Source organism: Chiloscyllium plagiosum, unplaced genomic scaffold (assembly GCF_037043375.1).
Source record: "Chiloscyllium plagiosum isolate Xiang-an unplaced genomic scaffold, Cpla_swu_hap1 HiC_scaffold_46, whole genome shotgun sequence".
Taxonomy (NCBI): domain Eukaryota; kingdom Metazoa; phylum Chordata; class Chondrichthyes; order Orectolobiformes; family Hemiscylliidae; genus Chiloscyllium; species Chiloscyllium plagiosum.
The window spans coordinates 18152944-18174199 of record NW_028270184.1 but is presented as its reverse complement, the minus strand read 5'-3'; positions in this window follow the sequence as shown (position 1 = coordinate 18174199).

Sequence of the window (21256 nt, the reverse complement as noted above, 5' to 3'; positions counted from 1 at the left end):
CCTGCACATTAACCATAAGAGAGGACGAGTACTCTGAACTCCTTTTGTGCTTCAGATTTCATGAAGCTTTTTAGAACATAGTGTCTGTCTCTATTCCACTTACCAACGTGCATCTCACACGTTCCCATAGAACATAGAAGAATACAGCGCAGTACAGGCCCTTTGGCCCTCGATGTTGCGCCGATCCAAGCCCACCTCACCTATACTAACCCACTATCCTCCATATACTTATCCAATGCCCGCTTAAATGCCCATAAAGAGGGAGAGTCCACCACTGCTACTGGCAGGGCATTCCATGAACTTACGACTCGCTGAGTGAAGAACCTACCCCTAACTTCAGTCCTATATCTACCCCCCACTTAATTTAAAGCTATGCCCCCTTGTAATACCCGACTCCATACGCGGGAAAAGGTTCACACTGTCAACCCTATCTAACCCCCTAATCATCTTGTACACCTCAATCAAGTCACTCCTAAACCTTCTTTTCTCTAATGAAAACAGCCCCAAGTGTCTCAGTCTTTCCTCATACGATCTTCCTTCCATACCAGGCAACATCCTGGTAAACCTCCTCTGCACCCGTTCCAGTGCCTCCACATCCTTCCTATGTTGTGTTCCATCAGCCATGTATTTTCCCACAGTCCTAAACTGTCCAGGTCTTTCTGCAGCCTTCCCACTTCCTCAATATGACCTGCCAATCCAAACATCATTGTGTCATCTGTAAACATAACAAAACTTCCCTCAGGTCTTTCGTTTAGGTGGTTCATGTACAATGTACTTCCTGACTCCCTCAGGTCTGCCCACCATTGAAAAGGCACAACACTTAAGGTGCTTGATGCCATTCAAGTTAAAGCAGTGGCTTGACTGGAATTACAACTGTAAATTCTTCACTCCCTGCACCATCAACACTCAGTAGGAGTACACCCTGCCCCCTTTTTTTGTGAATTAACCCCGTTATGGTGACACAGGACTTGATGGAGCATTATCCCAGTCTACTGATGGCACTCTATCTCAACATTAATTGTGTGATGCTAACAACAATCAATGTGATTGTGTGTTGATGATGACGGAGGGAGGTGGGGGAGGAAATGTCTATGATGAATGACTGTGTCTGCCAGGCTGAACCCTGCCCCAACCGCCTTGGATGTACATGTGTCCGTTGTCACCGCTGCAGGCATGATCAGTCTTCCTGGGAGTCAAGTCAAGGAAAGTGACGGACCTGGACAGTGTTCCTGGCTGAGCACTCAGTCCTGCGAGGACCAACCGGCAGAGATATTCACAAATATCTTCAGCCTCTCCCTCCTACAAGCCAAAGTCCCAACCTGCTACAAGAAGGCCACCATCATCCTCGTAAGTGCGAAAGCATATGCAGCAGGCCATAATGACTACCGCCCAGTGGCTCTGACATCAATAATCATGAAGTGCTTCGAGACGCTGTTTAAGGCCCACACCCACTTCAGTCTCCCAGCCTGACCTACTGCCCTATAATTTGCCAATTGATGTAACTGGTCCACAAAAGATGCCATATCCCAAGCCCTGCACTCATCCCTAGAACATCTGGACAACATGGACACATAAACCAGATTCCTCCTCATCGACTACAGCTCCACCTTCAACACCACTATCCCCTCCAGAATGATCCCAAAACTCTGTGATCTTGGGCTCGTTCTACTCTCTGCGAATTCATCCTCAGCTTTCTGACCCACAGACCGCAACAGTGAAGTTAAGTAAATGAATCTCCTCCACAATAACAGTCAGCACTGGAATTCCTGAAGGATGTGGCCTCAATCCCGCTACTGTACTCAGTGTAAACCCATGCCTGCGTCCTCAGCCCCCTATAGCACTGCCTGTACACCCCTAGCTGTGTCCTCAACCCCCTACTAGTCTCCCTGTATACCCACGGCTGTGTCCTCAGCCCCCTACTGTACCTCCTGTATATACACGGCTGTGTCCTCAGTCCCCTAATGTACTCCCTGTACGCCCACGGCTATGTCCTCAGCCGTCTACTGCACTCCCTGTACACCCACGGCTGTGTCCTCAGTTCCCTAATGTACTCCCTGTACAACCACAGCTGTGCCCCGACTCTCTACTATACCTCCTGTACACACGCGGCTGTTGCCAAATTTTAAAAAAAAGCCATCTCCATGTTTGCTGAAGATACCACCAAAGCAGGAAGGTTATCAAACAACGCCAAGTAAGAATACAGAAAGGAGATCGAGGGCTTGGTAGTATGGTGGAATGATTATAACCTCTGTTTCAAATTAGGCAAAAATAAAGAACTGATCATTGACTTCCGAAAGTAACGAGGGAACATGCCGCCATGTAGGTCAATGGTTGAGAGAGTGCTGAGCGTCAGGTTCCTTGGAGTGACGATAAGTGATGACATGTCCTGGACTTCTTACATAGGTCTGACAGTCAAGGAGGTTCAACAAGGTGGGGGAGGGGGGCGGGTGCATAGAATCAGGAGATGTTGATTTAGTATGGATAGTGGTGGGAAATTCTAAGGACAAAAAGACCCTAATGGGTGTTATCTGCAATCCCCCAAACAGTAGTCCGGATGTAGGGTGTAAAGTGAATAAGGAGTTGAAGTTGGTCTTTCGCAAAGGTTTTGCTACAGTTGTTATTGGGGATGCAACATGCAAATAGATTGGGAGAATCAGCATAGTACAGGACCACAAGAAAGGGAGTGTGTGGAGTGCCTCTGAGATGGATTCTTGGAACAGCATGTAATGGAGCCTCTCATTGAAAAGGCAATTCTGGATCTGGTGTTATGCAATGAACCGGGTCTGATCAGGGAAATCGAAGTAAAGGAGCCAGTAGAAGGTAGTGACCATACTATGATAAGTTTTAAGCTGCAATTTGAGAGGGAGAAGGGAGTGTCAGTATTGCAATTGAACAAAGGGAACTATGGAGCTATGAGGGAGGAGCTGACCAAAGTTCAATGGTTCAATACACTAGCAGGGATGGCAGTGGAATAACAATGGCAGGTAGTTCTTGATGTAATGCAGAAGGTGCAGGATAAATTCATTCTATAGAGGAAGAAATATCCTAAGGGGAGGCAGGGGTGGACGTGGCTGACGAGGGAAGTTAAGGGTTGTATAAAGATAAAAGAGAAGTATAACATCGCAAATATGATGCAGACGCCGGAGGACTGGGAAACATTGAAAGAGCAACAAAGGATAAGTAAAAAGGCAATACGTGGAGAAAAAAAAAAGGTACAAAGACAAACTGGCCAAAAATATACAGGTGCATTGGCATGTGAAAAGGAAAACAAAAACTGCTTAAGACTAAAATTGGACCCTTGAAGACCGAAACGGGCGAATTTATTATGGGGAACAGGGAAATGGCAGAAGAGTTGAATAGGTCTTTTGGATCTGCCTTCACTGGGGACGACACAAACTATCTCCCAGATATAATAGTGACTGAAGGACCTAAGGTAATGGATGAACTTAAGGGAATTTATAATAGGCAGGAAATGGTGTTGGATAGATTGTTAGGTCTGAAGGCTGGCAACTCCCCGGGACCTGATGGTCTGCCTCCCAGGGTACGTCGTAAGGTGGCTCTAGAAATCGTGGATGCATTGGTAATCATTTTCCAATTTTAGATAGTTTCAGGATCAGTTTCTGTGGATTGGAGGATGGCTAATGCTGTCCTAATCTTTCAAGAAAGGAGGGAGAGAGAAAACGGGAAACTATAGACTGGTTACCCTGACGTCAGCATTCAGAAAGATGCTGGTGTCAATTATAAAAGATGAAATTACGAATCATTTGGAAAACAGGAACAGGATAGTCAGAGTCAGCATGGATTTTCGAAGGGGAAATCGTGCTTGACTAATCTTCTGGACTTTTTTGTGGATCTGACTATGAAGATGGACAAGGGAGAACCAATGGATGTTGTGTACTTGGACTTTCAGAAAGCCTTTGATAAAGTCCCACAAAGGAGATTAGTAAGAAAAATTAAGGCACATGGTATTGGAGGCAAATACCATGGATTGGATTGAAAATTGGCTGGCTGACTGACAGAACACAGAGGGTAGTGTTAAACGGGTCCCTTTGGGATGGGATCTGGTGACCAGTGGTGTGCCACAAGGTTCAGTGGTGGGACCGCAGCTGTTTACAACATACATCAATTATATAGATGATGGTATTAAAAGAAATATTAACAAATTTGCTGATGACACAAAGCTGGATGGCAGAGTGAAATGTGCATAGGATGTTATGAGAATACAGGTTAACTTGGACAGGCTAGGTGAGTGGACGGATGCAAGCAGATGCAGTTTAATATGGATAACTGTGCGGTTATCCACTTTGGTGGCAAGAACATGAAAGTACAGTACTATCCAAATTGAGGAGAAAGTGAGGTCTGCAGATGCTGGAGATCAAAGTTGAAACTTTGAAGAAATTCCTGAAGAAGGGCCTGTGCCCGAAACGTCGAATCTCCTGTTCCCTGGATGCTGCCTGACCTGCTGTGCTGTTCCAGCAATAAAGTTTCAACACTATCCAAATTGAGTCAAGTTAGGTAAAGGGGAACTACAACGTGATCTAGGTGCTCTTGTACATCAGTCAATGAAAGCAAGCATGCAGGTACAGTAGGCAGTGAAGAAAGCTCACGGTATGCTGGCCTGGCATAACAAGAGGAATTGAGTATAGGAGCAAAGAGGTCTTTCTGTAACTGTATAGGGCCCTGGGTGGGACCGCACCTGGAGTATTGCGTGCAGTTTTGGTCTGCACATTTGAGTAAAGACATTTTGGCTATTGAGGGATTGTGTGGTAGGTTCACGAGGTTAATTCCCGGAATGGCGGGACTATCGTATGTTGCAAGATTGGAGCGATTGGGCTTGTCTACGCTTGACTTTAGAAGGATGAGAAGGGATCTGATTGAGACCTATAAGATTATTAAAGGATTGTCAGGAAGCATGTTTCCACTGATGGGTGAGTTCAGAACCAGAGGACACAGTTTTTTTTTTAAAAAAAGGGATAGGCCATTTAGAACAGAGTTGAAGAGAAACTTCTTCACCTGGATCACCTTACTCCCCCATAACACCTGGTGGACCTATGGGATGCTCTGCCCTAAAAGGCAGTGGAGTCCAAGTCTCTGGATACTTTCAAGAAAGAGATGGATAGAGTTCTTAAAGATAGTGGAATCAAGGGATATGGGAATAATACAGGAACAGGATACTGATTGTGGATGATCAGTAATAAATGGTGATGCTGGCTCGAAGACCCGATTGTGCTATTCCTACCCCTATTGTCTATTGTCTATAACAACACCTGTTCTTTCACATGTGACTCAGGAAAGTCAGCATGTTACACTTCTGGAGATGCACCATTGAGAGTGTACTGTCTGGCTGCATATTGGCCGGTGCCGCAATTGCTCTGCTCAGGACTGAGAGAAACTACAGAGGATTGTGTGCACACCCCAGATCATTAAGGACTCCAACCTCCCAACCATTGACTCAATTAACATGGCTCGTTGCCGCAGAAGGTCTGCCAACATCTACCCCAAATATCTGAGGGAAGGGAGAGAAGAAAAAGCTGTTGTCTTAACAAATATCTTTATAGCATCCATAAACACGGTTGATGTCCCAGAGGACTGGAGAATTGCTCATCCCCTTGTTTAAGAAGGGTAGCAGGGATAATCCAGCTAATTATTGACCAGTGAGCCTGACGTCAGGTTTATGGAAGCTGCTGGAGAAGATGCAGAGGGATAGGATCTGTTCCCATTTGGATAAAAATGGTCTTATCAGTGATTGGAAACATAGTTTTGTGCAGGGAAGGTCACGGCCGACAAACTTAATCGAATTCTTTGAAGTATTGACAAAGTTGATTGATGAGGAAAGGGCAGTAGACGTCATATACATGGACTTCAATAAGGCGTTTGATATGTTTCCCCGTGGTAGGATTATGGAGAAACTGAGGTCGCATGGGATCCAGGGTGTACTTGCTAAGAGAATTGCGAATTGGCTGGGCAAAAGGAAACAGCAAGTAGTAGGGGAAGGGAATTTCGAAAATGGGAAGCTGTAATGAGTGGTGTTCCATTTAAGATGTTTCTGGAAAGGAACATGAATGGGCAGGGAGCAAAGGGACACAGACCCTTCGAAAATAGGCGACAGGTTTAGATAGAGGATCTGGATCAGCGCAGGCTTCAAGGGCTGAAGGGCCTTCTCCAGTGCTGGAAAGTTCTTTGTTCTTTATCTAACATTTCAAAAGATCCATCACACCCCAGTAATTATCTCCTACAACCTCTTCAGCCTGGAAGATACAGAAACTTGAAAACACAGAGCAGCCAGTTCAGGAACAGCTTCTTCCCAGCTGTTATGAGACGATGAATGGAATCTCTAACCTCAGATAATGCTGATCTTGTTCCTGTTGATCTTGCCCAGTGCACACCCTGTGCAGCGCAACTGACACGCCTCTCAGACATATTTTACAGCCATTGTTCTGTACATCCTTGCTTACGACGATCTGCCTATACATCTTTGTACAGGTAACAATAGATCCTCACCTCCCCCCGCCCCCCCCCCCCCCCCCCAGTTCCCTTCAGTGCTCACTCACAGCTATCTACGGTCCTCACCGCTGCTCCTCCCATTCCCACCCCAGCCCCAGTTCCCCGTGTCCTTTGTCTCTCACTGTTTCTCTCACTCTATCTGTTTCCCTATGTTTCATTTTCTCTGTCTTATGATTCTTTCCCAGAATTTGCTCTCCCCCTTCACCCTGTCCATTTGACAGTTTGTTTCCTTGTTTTGTTTCCTTTCTCTATTTGACTGACTGCCCGTCTATTTCTCTCACTGTGTTCTCTCTCTCGTTCCCTTCTTGTCTGTCTCTTTCTCCCTCGTGATGGTGATGGCTTCTCTATTCGTTTGAAGCAGGTGATGGCTCATTGGTTCGATGTTGGCAATACAATAAACTCAGTTGCGTTTTGGCATCGTGGACATAATTTAAATTTATTGGTGAAATTTCAGTTGGTTTCAAAACAGCAACCAGAACCTGGGTATCCATTTGACACCCAATGATTACATCTAACTATTTTGGGACTGCCCGTCTCCCAGTGCTCTGTATACTGGAAACTGAATGTATTCTATTTGAGTGCATAATGGCGTGACATGGGAACTGCCCTGCCCAGGACCATAAGAAACTACAGACGGTGTTGTCCACAGCTCAAGCCATCACAACCTCCAATCCATTTATACTTCTCATTGTCACAGAAAAGCTGGTAACATCAAAGTTCTCTCCCAAACAGGTAATGATCTCCTACAACCTCTTCCAATAGGCAGATGATACAGAGGATTGAAAACATGGAGCAGCATGCTAGGAACACCTTCCTCCCTACTTTAATTAGACTGATGAATTGACATCTGTAACTTTTCAAATAACATTGATCTTGCTTTGCACACCTCCTGTGTTGCTGTAACCTTGTATACCTCACTCTGTCTAAGTACCCTGTGATCTGTGTTTTCTTGTTTATAATGATGTGCCTGCACTATTCGCAAAACAAAGCTTTCCACAGTACATTTTACTAACATAAATCAAATCAAATCAGGTCAAACAACTGGACTACGGTGGCTCAAGGTCTTCTCAAGGGCAACTAGAAAAGTGAAATAATGCTGGCCCAGCCAGAGATACCCATATCTCATTAATGAGTATAAGAAGATCACCACACACAGGGAAGACAGACAGGGGATCAAATCGCTTTCAACATGGTATTGGATATATGCAGACTCCCTCGTTATCCGAAAGTAGAGTGTTCCAATAAAACCTTTAGTAAGCTGATGTAGCATAAAGTGAAGAGACATTAATTTATATAGGAAAAAACTCGGCTTTCTTTGCAAAAGGGAAAATCCTCTTCGGATTTCTTTTGGTTAGCGAAAACAGGTATTAATGTAAGTCTTTCGGAAAGGGAAGTGGCGAAAAACGAACTTTTGAAAAGGGGTTATACCTGTTTCTATGTGGGCATGATACTCAGGAAGATGGGAAAGGCAAAAAGTAATGAGGTAAAAAAGTAAAAGTGAATCTCACATTTGATTTCCATCCAAGCTGATCATCATTCCCTTTGTTTGCTTTTTCTCTTCTATCTCTCTCTTTCTCTATCGATTCAACTCACTCCTCCTCCCCTTCAAAGCAGACTTCCCTGTCACCAGCATTAATCATATTATTTTCCAATTGCTTTCAGTTCTAAAAGGTTTCCCAGCATTTTTTGTTCTTTTCTTTGCATTGCTTATATAATTTCAGATCTCCAGCATCTTTCTTTATTTGATTTAACCTTTAAGTTTTTTATTTCATGGGATGTTGGCATCTCTGCCAAGGGTAGCATATGTTGACCATCACTAATTTCCCTGACTCTGAGGCCATTCCACAAGCTAATGTAAAGTCAAGCACATTATTATGGGTCTGAAGTCATACTTAACATACACCAGGTAATAACACTAGATTATTTTACCAAAAGACATCAGCGAAACAGGAAGTTTTTCAGACAAAATGTAGGTTTTATGGTTGTTTATCGTGAAATTCACTTTTATTCCAATTCTTATCATTTTAATTCTTTTATTCCAATTCTTATCATCAGCTGTGGTAGGACTTGAAACAAATCACTTCAAACAATGTCTATCGTTTAATAAGCTTTGCTTCGGAATTACATCCAGCGACATTCCTGCTATGATACATTGTCCGAATCATGACGTAACATCCGAGACAAGAACAATTTTGTGATTGAAATATTTATAAATGGAAAAGTGGCAAATTTTACCAACGTGCAGTCAATGATTTGTTCAACAACAGCACTGATACAGAGATGAAGATTGGAGATATTATGAGCTGGTAGTTGACAGGTTTGGTGACAGAAACAATACGATACATAAATCAGTTCAGGGCTTAAAGGGATCTCGAAGATGTGGGCAGTTTGTGCTCAGATGTTTCTGAGGGAGTGGTCTGCGATTCGTGGATAATGGATGGAGACTGCAATTGAAAGTGAAGGCAATAAGTTTGTTTTTTGACAAATATAGATAACAGAAATTGCAATGAAATTCACCATGGTTTATGGAATTAGTAAATGGACAGAGGTAGAGTACACAAATAATAGCGAGGATAGGATAGTAACACCACCCCCACCCCCACCCCGACCTTGCCCCGAATAATTATCAGCACAGCTAATGTCCCATATGGTAGAAATTCCCAATGGGGGAAATCATGATAGGACACAAGGAAAAACGTCCTCTCCATTTTTGTAATGTTCCAGTCCTTTATTCTCAGATTCAGATCTGTCCTCTCCATGTCTACGCAGTTGCTGACCTCTATTACTGTTGGAGCTGATGAATTTGCTGGTACAGTGGGATAGCGCACTGAATGAAGCCCCTCACCAATAGCAGAGGGAAACCCTCCAGTGATACAACTACAATGCATGGTGACTGACATCAATCACAGTCACTGAGCAAACAGTTCCAGCTTTCAATACAGCATATTCAGTTCGCAATATAACTGGACTGGCCTGAATGTTGACATTGCTGGCTATGGGTCACATCTCCCATCACAAATTGCTCTAGTGAAGTCAGTTGTGAGGGAGAATGATGGATGTTTTCTTATTGCAGGTGAGATGACTCTGCTCTGTTGTCATTTTGCAATGCTGTAACAATCTCTCCCTAAATCCCCGCAACAATCAAAATAGTGTTACTGTGGTGATCTCTGCTCCACGGGAACAAGCGCCAGCCAACACACTGTCACTGGGCACAGTTGCCCTGAACATAGACAGAAAGTATGGGCTTCTCTGAATGTTCCTCTCACTGCTCTAATAAGGCAACTTTGGAACTTCCATAGGAATCCTGAAGAAGGACTTATGCCCGAAACGTCGATTCTCCTGCTCCTTGGATGCTGCCTGAGCTGCTGCGCTTTTCCAGTAACACATTTTTCAGCTCTGATCTCCTGCAGTCCTCACTTTCTCCTATGAATTAATGAGCCGGTTCGAATGAATATGACATTGGCTGGGAGATAGGACAGAATGGGGGCAGTGGTTGTTGAGACTGCATGGGGAGTACAATGACATTCCCCAGTCATCATCACTCTTTCTGACAGATAGAATGAAATGTAGTGCACAGAAAGAAAACAACCAATGTTTGGGAGATGCAATGCTGAATGACAATGCGAAATGAACAGGATAATTTTAAATGTGATAAAGTGAACTATAGTTTATGTGCACACCATTTAATCATTGGGTAAACAGATTGAGTAGGGTCACCGGACCTGGAACATTAATTTGATTTCTCTTTACAGATACTGCCAGACCTGCTGAGCTTTTCCTCCAACATCTGTTTTTGTTTGAGATTGATCATATTGTTCATATCTGGCAGTAAGCTTACAATTAAAAGCAGACACCGATAACAAAATGTGCAGGGCTATGGGGGCAAACAGGAAAATAACATAAGACATACAGCTCATTCCAAGCTGAAAGAGACAATGGGCTAAGTTTCCTCCACCTTTGCTGTGGTAATTCTGTGATATGTATTCAAAGTCTTTGGAGAGTGGGGAGGCAAGCTTGTTCAATGAAGGACACATGAAGTTCAGCTGGCTCTAAAATGTCTTTTCAAACAAAGAGGATTTCCTGAGACTTACAGGATATTCAGGAAAAATGTTTTTTCTTCTTCCTTTGAACCTTAAAGAAGAATATAAGTGTCACAGACACACCAACTGTAATAGGAAAAGCAAAGGACCACATTGTCCAAATATAACCAAGTGCAACATGTAGACCCGTCAAGAAACATGAAATATAATGATATGGAAACATGAAATGCAAACAGAAAATTTTGGGGAAACGCATTAGATGAAGAAGTATCTGCAGAGAGAAACAGAGTTAAGATATCGAATATGATATGGCACTTTTCTGAAAAAAGTCACATTGGAATCAAAAGTTAATTCTGTGCATCTCTGCTCAGATGGTACCAGGTCTGCTGAGTTTCACTCCAGCTGTTTTGATTTCTTTTTCTTTCTGAACTGAAATAAATTGTTTGATCTGAACGATAACAGCAAAGCCGCTATCTCAGTTGAATCTCAAGTAATTTGACATGGATATGAAATGAGAAATTACAAAGTTCCTATGTTTGATAGGGCTCTAACTATCGATGATGTATTGAATTGTGACAACTTGCCATGAAAGTCTAGAAACATAACAGAAGTTATTGCAAAAGCTCAGCATGCCTGGCAGCATTTGTGCTGAGAAATCAGAGTTAACGTTTCGGCTCCAATGACCCTTCCTCAGAACTGATGGTAGCTAAGAGAATGTAGGTTTACGTGCAGACTGTTAATAGTGTGGGATATAGGTGAATTAATGTTATTTCTGCAATTATAAGTTCTGATACAGAGTAAATGAATTCACATTAGTTTGGGATTGTTTCGGACGAGAACTGACTTAGCAAGAATGAGGAAATATATAATCCGTTACAAAATGGTATGTTAGCATGAGACGTGATTACAGAACAATGGTAGAAATACAGGCACGAGATAGAATGCTGTGAAAAGAGGCCTTTATAAACATCTGTTTCCCACTTGTACAGAGACACAGGAACAAACCCCAATTAAAAGGGCTTAGTGAGAAGATGCTGTGAGGGGCAGCGCAGATGGAGGGAGCAGATAATGGTAAGCGAAGGATGGGATGACGTCAAACAACTTTATGGGAGGCAGAGATAGACATTTGTCACTGACAAGGCCGGATAAACAGAAGTTGTGGGATCAGTCTTAAGGAAATGAATGACTTAAGTGGAGGATGGGAGCAAACAATGGAATAAGGAAACAATATGGGGATTCAAACTGTATAAATTTCGAGAGTTTGTTGGATTTGGTGTGCATTTGTCATTGCCTTACCTGGTATTAGACACGGCACCCACTTACAAGTGTACAAGTAAACGACACTGTTTCAGATTTTTGGTCTCGGACTGAAATTATTAAAGTGACTGAGCTTTTGTTTCTCACAATTGGGGGCTGTCCGGGATTTTCTTCCATCGCCAGGGGGAGTGGCTGGCCTTGGACACTGGGAAGACGCGTCCTTTTCCCCATTGAGGAGCGGTCTCATGTCCCGGTTTGGTCTGCTCCCTTGGGTGACTGGTGTGAATCCTACAAGAGAGACATCTGAATCAGACAGTGATAGGAGTTTGATCGACAATACGGAAAAAAGGGGCCAGGCAACTCTGTGCACAGACCAGGGTAAGAAAATTGACTTTTAAGTATTGCCTTGGTGGCCGGTATTGAGTTTTAGTAGTTAATAAGGGACTAACGAAGGAACTCAATATGGATTGTGCTGTGGGTGAGGAAAAAGCCTCCGGGAAAACAAAGTAAGGAAAGGGCAATGGAAATGTCCCTTACAACATACCTCCTGAAAGTCCTTTGGGCAGGATGTTGTGGAATTGGCAAAATAATACTTGTACAAGGGAGAAAGATGATTAAATATTGTTGCTTTGTATGGACTAAGGAATCCATTCTTCGTCCCGCCGTTTTCTGGCCAAAGTACAGATCGGACGAAAACTGGGTTTGTAAATATCTGAATTTATATGTCAATGTGCTAGAGAGAGAGAGAATGAAAAGAGCTGCACAGCTGGTAGGAAGTTTAACCCTTTGTGATTTGGTTTGAGTGAACATTTGTTTGTTGGTGATTGAATGTTTGTGTTTTATTCCCTGGAGTTTGAGTTCCAGGACTGTTTTGAATCTGATTTTATTATGGAAACTTAACATGATTTCTTTTAAGGTTAAGGATTCTATCGAGAATATGAAGAAAAAAAAAGAATGATAATTCCTGTTCTTTTTACAGATCATGACTGCCTTACTATCAGTTTCTAACTAATCTCTTTTATCTTTACATAAAAGCGATTTATGGAGGACAGTTGAAGTTTCAGTTCAACATTAGATTGTAGTAAAAGCAAAACTCTATGGTTAATATCTGTGACCTTGGATTCAGCCATTGTTCATGCATTAGAAGTTTTTTTAAACTTGAGTAGACAAATTCTTTTAAGGCAGCTCTGATTATTTTACGACCTGTAGTATTGTAATTGGGCAATGATTGGTCAGGACTATTTAAGAAAACTAATTTTGGATTTAAATTAAAGGACTAAAACTGGGTAATTACAGTGAATTGCAAAATTGGGAACTGCATGCATTTTGCATTTTAACTATTAAATACTGAACAAATGAACGTAAATATACAAATATATTTATAAGTTAGGAACAGGCTTTAAAGGTTAGTCAAGCATGAATTGATGAATTGGTGTTTGAAGTTATGGGGAGCTAGAAATATTGCAATATTTCTTTAAAGAAAGAAAAAGGGGAAGAACGTAACGACTTATCCCCTTCGGGAGGTACCCATAGGGGACAAAGTGATTGGGTTTGTAAGTGCCCCCCTCACCAGTGGGGAGGTCAGAACATTTAAAAAGGAAATGAAGGTCCTGGTTGAGGATCCGGTGGGGTTGTCTGAACACATTGATCAATTTCTGGGGCCCAGTCTGTATACCTGGGCTGAGTTAATGTCTATTTTGAATATACTATTTACTGGGGAGGAAAGGGGACTTACACGGGGACCTGCTATTAAAATATGGGACAGGGAACACCCGATTGGAGATGGGGATGCTGGACAGGGAGAGGTGAAGTTTCCCCTCAAAGACCCCCAGTGGGAAAACGAAAATCCGGAGCATAGAGAAGAAATGAGGGAATTGAAAGACCTGATTCTAAAAGGAATAAGAGAGGCAGTTCCGAAGTCACAGAATTTGACTAAAGCTTTTGAAGTTAGACAGGAGAAAGATGAGACTCCCTCAGCTTTCTTGCAAAGATTAAGGGACTGAATGCGGAAATATTCTGGAATGAACCCTGAGGACCCAGTGGCACAGGGTCTTTTACTGGGTCTTTTGAAAGTACATTTTGTGACAAAAGCATGGCCAGACATACAGAGAAAGATACAGAAGATAGAAGGATGGAGTGAAAAACCATTAGATGAATTGTTGAGAGAGGCACAGAAAGTGTTTGTAAAGAGGGAGGATGAGAGACAAAAACAGAAGGTAAAAATGATGGTAGCTACGGTTAATGAGGTAGTTAAGAGGAGAATGGAGCCAATAGTGAGCAACCGGAGCAGCGGGCGGCAGCATGTAGGACAGAGAGGAAAGGGGAGAGGGAGAGGACAAGGGGGAGCATTTGATCGAGGGTTTGGGCGACAGGGACAGAGATGGAAGTCTCCACAGGCAGGATGCTATGATTGCAGAAAGATAGGGCATTTTAAGCGGGAGTGTCCTCATCTACAAAGGGAAAAAAGGGCAATTCCGCTTATGAATTTTGATGAAGAATAGGGGTGTCAGGGGTTCCTGCCCTCGGGGGCCCACAGGAACCCTTGATAAACTTCAAGGTGGCACCCTGTAGGGAAGAGGTAGTCTTCCTAGTAGATATGGGGGCAGCACAGTCATCGCTGAATTTTAAACCAAAGAGGGTAGAAATGTCGACACGTTCAATTACTGTTTCGGGGGTAAAAGGGAAAGGATTTACTCTTCCAGTATTTGAACCTATGATGATAGAAGGTCCTAAGGATAGGGTCACAGGGGAACTGCTGTATATCCCTGATATAGGAAGTATACTTACTGGGGAGAGACTTAATTATCCTCTTCGGACTGGAGATTGGAATTTAGGAAAAAGAGTTAGTTGTACAACTGGCGATGTTGACAGAGGATGTGGAGAGAGAGATAGACCCTATTGTATGGGCTAGAGAAGGGAATCGTGGAAAACTACAGATCCCTCCCCTTTTAATAAATTTAAAACGGAAAGGGGACGTTGCCTGTGAACGACAATACCCTATTTCCATAGAAAGTAAACGAGGACTGTAGCCAGTAATTGAGGGACTGATTAGAGAAGGACTGTTGGAGCCATGTATGTCTCCTTATAATACCCCAATTCTACCAGTGTGGAAATCTGATGGAACTTATCGATTAGTGCAGGATTTGAGAACATTAAATCGAATAGTACAGATCAGGCACTCAGTGGTGCCAAACCCCTACACGTTATTAAGTAAGATCCCTCATGACCACAGATGGTTTAGTGTGATAGATTTAAAGGATGCCTTTTGGGCTTGTCCCTTGGTGGAGGAAAGATTTGGGGCTATCCCCCTCTGAAATCTTATTTAGATTACCTTATCTGGGAATGAATGGAGAATTGCCAATTCCCGAAACTAAAGATTTGTTTTTAACGAAGTATATACTGGGCTTGTCCACTTTTTCTTTCCTCAGAAAACAGGGCACAGACTCCGCCCCTTGAATTCGCTGTTCACCCCATCCGGCCAGGAGATTGGGTCTTAGTAAAATCATGGACAGAGACTAAATTGCAGCCGGACTGGGAAGGGCCCTACCAGGCTCTTTTGACTACCGAAACGGCAATAAGGACGGCGGAAAAAGGCTAGACACATTACACTCGGATCAAAGGGCCTGTGGACCCTCCAGTTGAGGAAGAAGTCTGGACAGCCGAAGTCTGGACCCGCTGAAACTCAGACTAAAGAGACTTTGAGTAACTGACTATACAATGGCGACGCGAGCGTGGGATTATTTCAGTAAGATTGTATATTAAGCCTTTTTGTGCTTCAGCATGATGATTAGAATACTGGGAATGTTTAGAGTTATGATGCTAGCCCTCTTGGTATTGGGATTTTGTCAAATATCATTTTCATATGTATTATTAACGGTTCCTGAGTCTGATAATCCACAATAGACACTGATGCATGCAGCTTAGTAAATTGTGGGAATGTAGCTAATCAGAGACAATACCGCAGCTCAGGGATACATCTTAAGTCTTATGGGGATGGCCTCGGGGATGGTACCTGGTATAATGGTCTCGTCACAGTACACCGGGCCCCCTTCCGACCAGCTCGCGATTGTCTCGATAAGAAGTGTAACCCCATATACTAAACGATAAGGAAAACCACATGGCACGAAGCAATTCTGGGGGGGCACTTATGAGATACAATTAAATGAAACATTTGGGATTGAAATGAAAACAAATGGGAAGGAGTTCGTGGGCCGTTGTTTTCGAATTAGTGTAGGACAGGGAAAACGGGTAGAATTACTGGATAATGAGATACAACATTTCACCCCTCCCGATGATCCTAAAGTAGTAAAAATTATAGAGGTAAAGGACGTGAAACAGACCATCGAAACAGAAACTGGGTACGTAGATGCAAATGCCTGGGTTGAATGGGTAAAGTATACTGTAAAAGGTCTGAACAAAAGCAATTGCTATGCATGTGCCTCCAGTAGACGAGTGGCCCAGGTGTTTCCCTTTCCGCTCGGGTGGAAGTGAGACAGGAAGGGCATGAAATGTATGATAGCCCTGTACCAGGATGAGACTGCATGGAATGATAGGAATTGTACCTACCTATCTCTGATGTTCCCTCCCATGGAGAAGAAAGATGTAAAAGTTCCCCCCACATTTTCCGCCGCAGTTGGAAATCACACGTCGTGTGTGCGCATGCAAGGTACAAGTCGATCGAGAAATTTGGGGGGAGCTGAAATTATGTGCAGAGATTAAGAATGTTACTGAAACGGAGAAGGGATGGAACTACTCAGCACTAAAGGTTCCTCGAGCGGATCTGTGGTGGTACTGTGGAGGCAAAATATTGAGACCCACCCTACCTCCGGATTGGAGAGGGATATGTGCAATTGTACAATTGGCAATTCCATTTACCTTGGCATTTGAGAAGGAAAAGATCGTAGGGAAAACGGGGAGGGGGAAGAGATTACTGTTAGATACTTCTTTTGATGACAGGATTTATCTTGATTCGGTAGGAGTCCCTAGGGGAGTACCTGATGAATTCAAAGCTCGTAACCAGATTGCAGCAGGCTTTGGGTCAACTCTCTTTTGGTGGGTAACAATTAATAAAAATGTAGATTGGATAAATTACATTTTTTATAATCAACAGCGATTTATAAATTATACAAGAGAGGCGGTTAAAGGAATATCAGAACAGCTTGATGCGACAAGTAGGATGGCATGGGAAAACAGAATAGCCCTTGATATGATTTTAGCAGAAAAAGGGGGTGTGTGTGTGATGTTAGGAGGAAGCTGTTGTACCTTTATTCCTAATAATACTGCGCCTGATGGTTCAATTACTCGGGCCTTACGGGGATTGACTACTTTAGCAGAGGAACTGGCTGAGAATTCAGGAGTAGACACATCTCTCACGGGATGGCTTGAATCCTGGTTTGGGTAATGGAAGGGGGTGGTGGTTTCTATCCTTACTTCCCTGATAGTAGTAGTCGGGGTATTGGTGGCCATTGGCTGTTGTGTCATACCCTGTATACGAGGGCTCACCCAAAGACTGATTGAAACAGCCTTGATGAAACAGATGCCCCGAAGAGGGAATCAGACAGAGGAACTTTATCGGCTAAATAATGAGGAGCTGAGTGAAACCAAGATGGATGAAATCTCTGAAATGATGCTTGCGAATTTTGGGAACGATGTTTAAAAAAAAGAGACAAGAATGCAGAATATAACAAATGGTAATCAAAAGAAAAAGGGGAAATTGTGGGATATAGGTGAATTAATGTTATTTCTGCAATTATAAGTTCTGATACAGAGTAAATGAATTCACATTAGTTTGGGATTGTTTCGGACGAGAGCTGACTTAGCAAGAATGAGGAAATATATAATCCGTTACAAAATGGTATGCTAGCATGAGACGTGATGACAGAACAATGGTAGACGTACAGGCACTAGATAAAATTCTGTGAAAAGAGGCCTTTATAAACATCTGTTTCCCACTTGTGCAGAGACACAGGAACAAATCCCAATTAAAAGGGCTTAGTGATAAGATGCTGTGAGGGGCAGCGCAGATGGAGGGAGCAGATAATGGTAAGCGAAGGATGGGATGACGTCAAACAACTTTATGGGAGGCAGAGATAGACATTTGTCACTGACAAGGCCGGATAAACAGAAGTTGTGGGATCAGTCTTTCGAGAGTTTGTTGGATTTGGTGTGCATTTGTCATTGCCTTTCCTGGCATTAGACATGGCACCCACTTTCAAGTCTACAAATAAACGACACTGTTTCAGATTTTTGGTCTCAGACTGAAATTATTAAAGTGAGTGAGCTTTTGACAAGTGATGGGAGGCCAATAAGTATCTGGTGGGGACGTCTCGCTGGAGATGGGCGAGATCCTTGTCATGTGAATGCTGGTGGAATGGTAGGCAAGGAAAAGGGGAAATCTGTTGCGAGAGGGAAAGGGAAGGGCGAGGCTGCAAGTGCAGGAGATGAGTTAGACCTGGTTGAGGACCCTAATGACAACAGTGCTGGGGAATCCTTGGTTTAGGAACAAGGTGGACATTTGGAAGACTTCCTTGTTGAATTTGGCATCATCAGAAGCAATGCAGTGGAGATGGATGAGCTGGGAGAATGGAATGGAGACTTTGCAGGAAAGAGGGTGTGAGGATGCATACTCCAGATAGATGTGGGAGTCGCTGGGTTAATAGTGGTTATCAGTGGCTGGCCTATCTCCAGAAATGGAAGCAGAGATGTAGAGGAAAGGAAGGGACGAGTCAGAGATAGACCAGGTCCATTTGAGGGAGGTGTGGAAATTTGAAGTTAAATCAATGAGCTTTTCCAAGAGAGAGAAGCAGCAACGATTATATCATCCAATTAATCAGAGCAAGAGTTGTGGTTTGGGGCTGGAATAGAACTCCATGAAGAAACAGGCATAACTGAGTCCCATTTGTATATCCATATGCCCCCTCTGTGTGGCAGGAGCAGGCTGAAGCAATGCGTCTGTCCAGGCAGTTCTGATCGTGGATTTTCAGGACGACAGAGAAGTGAGCTCTGCTCTCAGACGGCGATCAGCTTAGGGCAGTAAGGTGGGGGCAGGTGAGGAGGATAGGGAGTGGGGTGGAATCTCCAGATGAAATATGGTCAGTTATCGTAGTCGATACAATGGCCTGATGTGCCATGGTAGGGTCATGGTCCAGGAGATGATAGGAGGAGGTATCTGAGAGCCGGTGCTCTGTCTCTGCAATGTAGTGGATAGTCGACCAGACTACAGCAGCACCACCCTTATTGGCCCAGGCTGAATTACACAGTCAGGGTTGGATCTAAACACATGGAGTATAGGGTGTTCAGAGGATGATAGGTTGGATAGGTTGAGGGGGTTGGTGAGAAATTAAGACAACCAATGTCACATCGAGAGTTCTCAATGAGCAGACTGAGTACAAGTAAAGGGCATAGGGAGTGGTCCAGGTGGAGGGAGAGTGTTGGTGTTGGGTGACAGGGTCTATGGGATAGGGAGAGGAATTTTGCCCAAAGAAATGAACACTGAGGTGTAGACAACAGAAGGAGAGCTCAACTTTATGTTGTTGCCAAAATTCATTAAAGTGGGGGCACAGAGAGGTAACGTTCAGATCTTTGCTGAGTACAGAACATTCAGCGTCAGAGAGTGGAATTTCAGGAGGGGTGGTGAATATACGACATGCGGTGGCGTTGAGGGAATGGATGGAGTCAGAAGGCAGGGTATGGGAGGACAGGAGGCTTCCAGAGGAGCATGGGCATCTCTACGTTGTTGCAAATTGTAGGCCTAGTATATCTGGTTAGCACAGCGAATGAGCCAGTGAATAAAATAGAATGTGGAGTGGTGCAGCCTTGAGCCAATGATATGTGATGCTGTTGGACAGAGAAAATGTTGATCTCAGTGGCACAGACCTCGCATGATCTTATTGTAACAGAACACAACTTGTTTGAACAATGTGCTCACTGTCCTCACAACGTTTAAGGGAAAACTGGTGCATGGACTTCTGATTCTGAGGAGAGGTTTGTCCTATTTGTGATGAGGCTGTTTGGTTAAGCGCTATGGCAGAGACAGAAAGACACTCCACTCTGTACCATGGGAATAAAACCACCCTGTTCCCGGTGCATCAGACAGTGACGGGCACACATTATTGTCTGTTCTGAATGGACATTGATAATCTCAATCCCATAATTCACTGATGACCAATAGCAGCAAAGAAGCCAGCAGCTCCCATCATCCCAGTTTGAAAGCAAAAAGCGAAAGGGATGGCTAGAAGAAGTGGGAGTAACTGGGGAATTGGTGTAACTTAGAGTGGGAGTGGCAGAAGAAGGGTGTGAAGGGAGATCGTCAGTGGAAGAATATGTAGCAGCAGGAGGGATAGTGCAAGGGAAGTAGGAGTGTAAGGAAAGAGTGGGAAGGAGAAGGAAGAATGGCAGATGAAGTTTTAGTGACAGGGCATAGCTTGTTTTTGGGGAAGTGAGATTGGGTGAAAAAAAAAATTGTTCAGGAAAATCGAGATCTGGATTCCATTCAAAATTAAGAAATGATTTCTTGTACTCTCTTTTTTCTCTTTTGATTCTTGTCCAGATTGTACATGTCCTCTATATTTCTGTATCTCCATCAAGTGCAGATGATATTTTTTTTTCTGCCCTAGTGTGGTGTCTCAACGTTTTTGATTATTTTTAACAATATGTATTTGCTTCCCATTCAAGGTAGACATGAGAATATGATTTGATCTCCTGAAGTTTGTCCATAACGTAGAATTTAATTTAATATTTATCCTCATCACACTAGCTGATTTAACCAAACAATGAATGAGTCCGTATCCATCCTGCAGATGGAAAATTTCTTCTGCTCTGACTGTTGCATGGAAAGTTACAAAGAACAGTGCCAAGCAAAATGCTAATGTTGCAGCGCAAGGTGCCAAACCCTAGTTCATCCTAAATTATTTATAAGCTTTGTGAATAAAACATGCAGAGGAGCAAAGTGTAAACGGTGAATTCTACTCTGTGTCAAAAATGTTATTTGTGGCTCCCTCATAAAATATGTTAACCACGTTACTCTGTAAATTGGCCAAAATAAGAAAAGCAAGGGACTGGAATTCTAAAACCTTCCTCTGAATAACATCTGGAGAACAGGAAGGAAATCACGGTTTGTTTGTGATATTCATAAATGACGATGGTGAGAATGTGGAAGAATGTGGGTGTGGGAGTGGTGATCAGTGGAATGATAAGTAATGCTGTGGATGATGCAAAGATGAGCTGGGTGGATCCACTTTATTCTTGGGAATGATTTAGCAAGGTATATTTTGGGAGCGGCACCCCATGTTGTGGAGAGGCCAAGGAAGACAAAGAAACTGAGAAGTTAAAACAGAACTATCCTGGTATTTTCCCAGAATGTCCAGTAACTAGATCCCACAATCATAAGTAACAACATGAAACACAAACTGAAGAGAAAGGAATAGGAGTTGAGGTTCAGATAGCGGACACCCTTT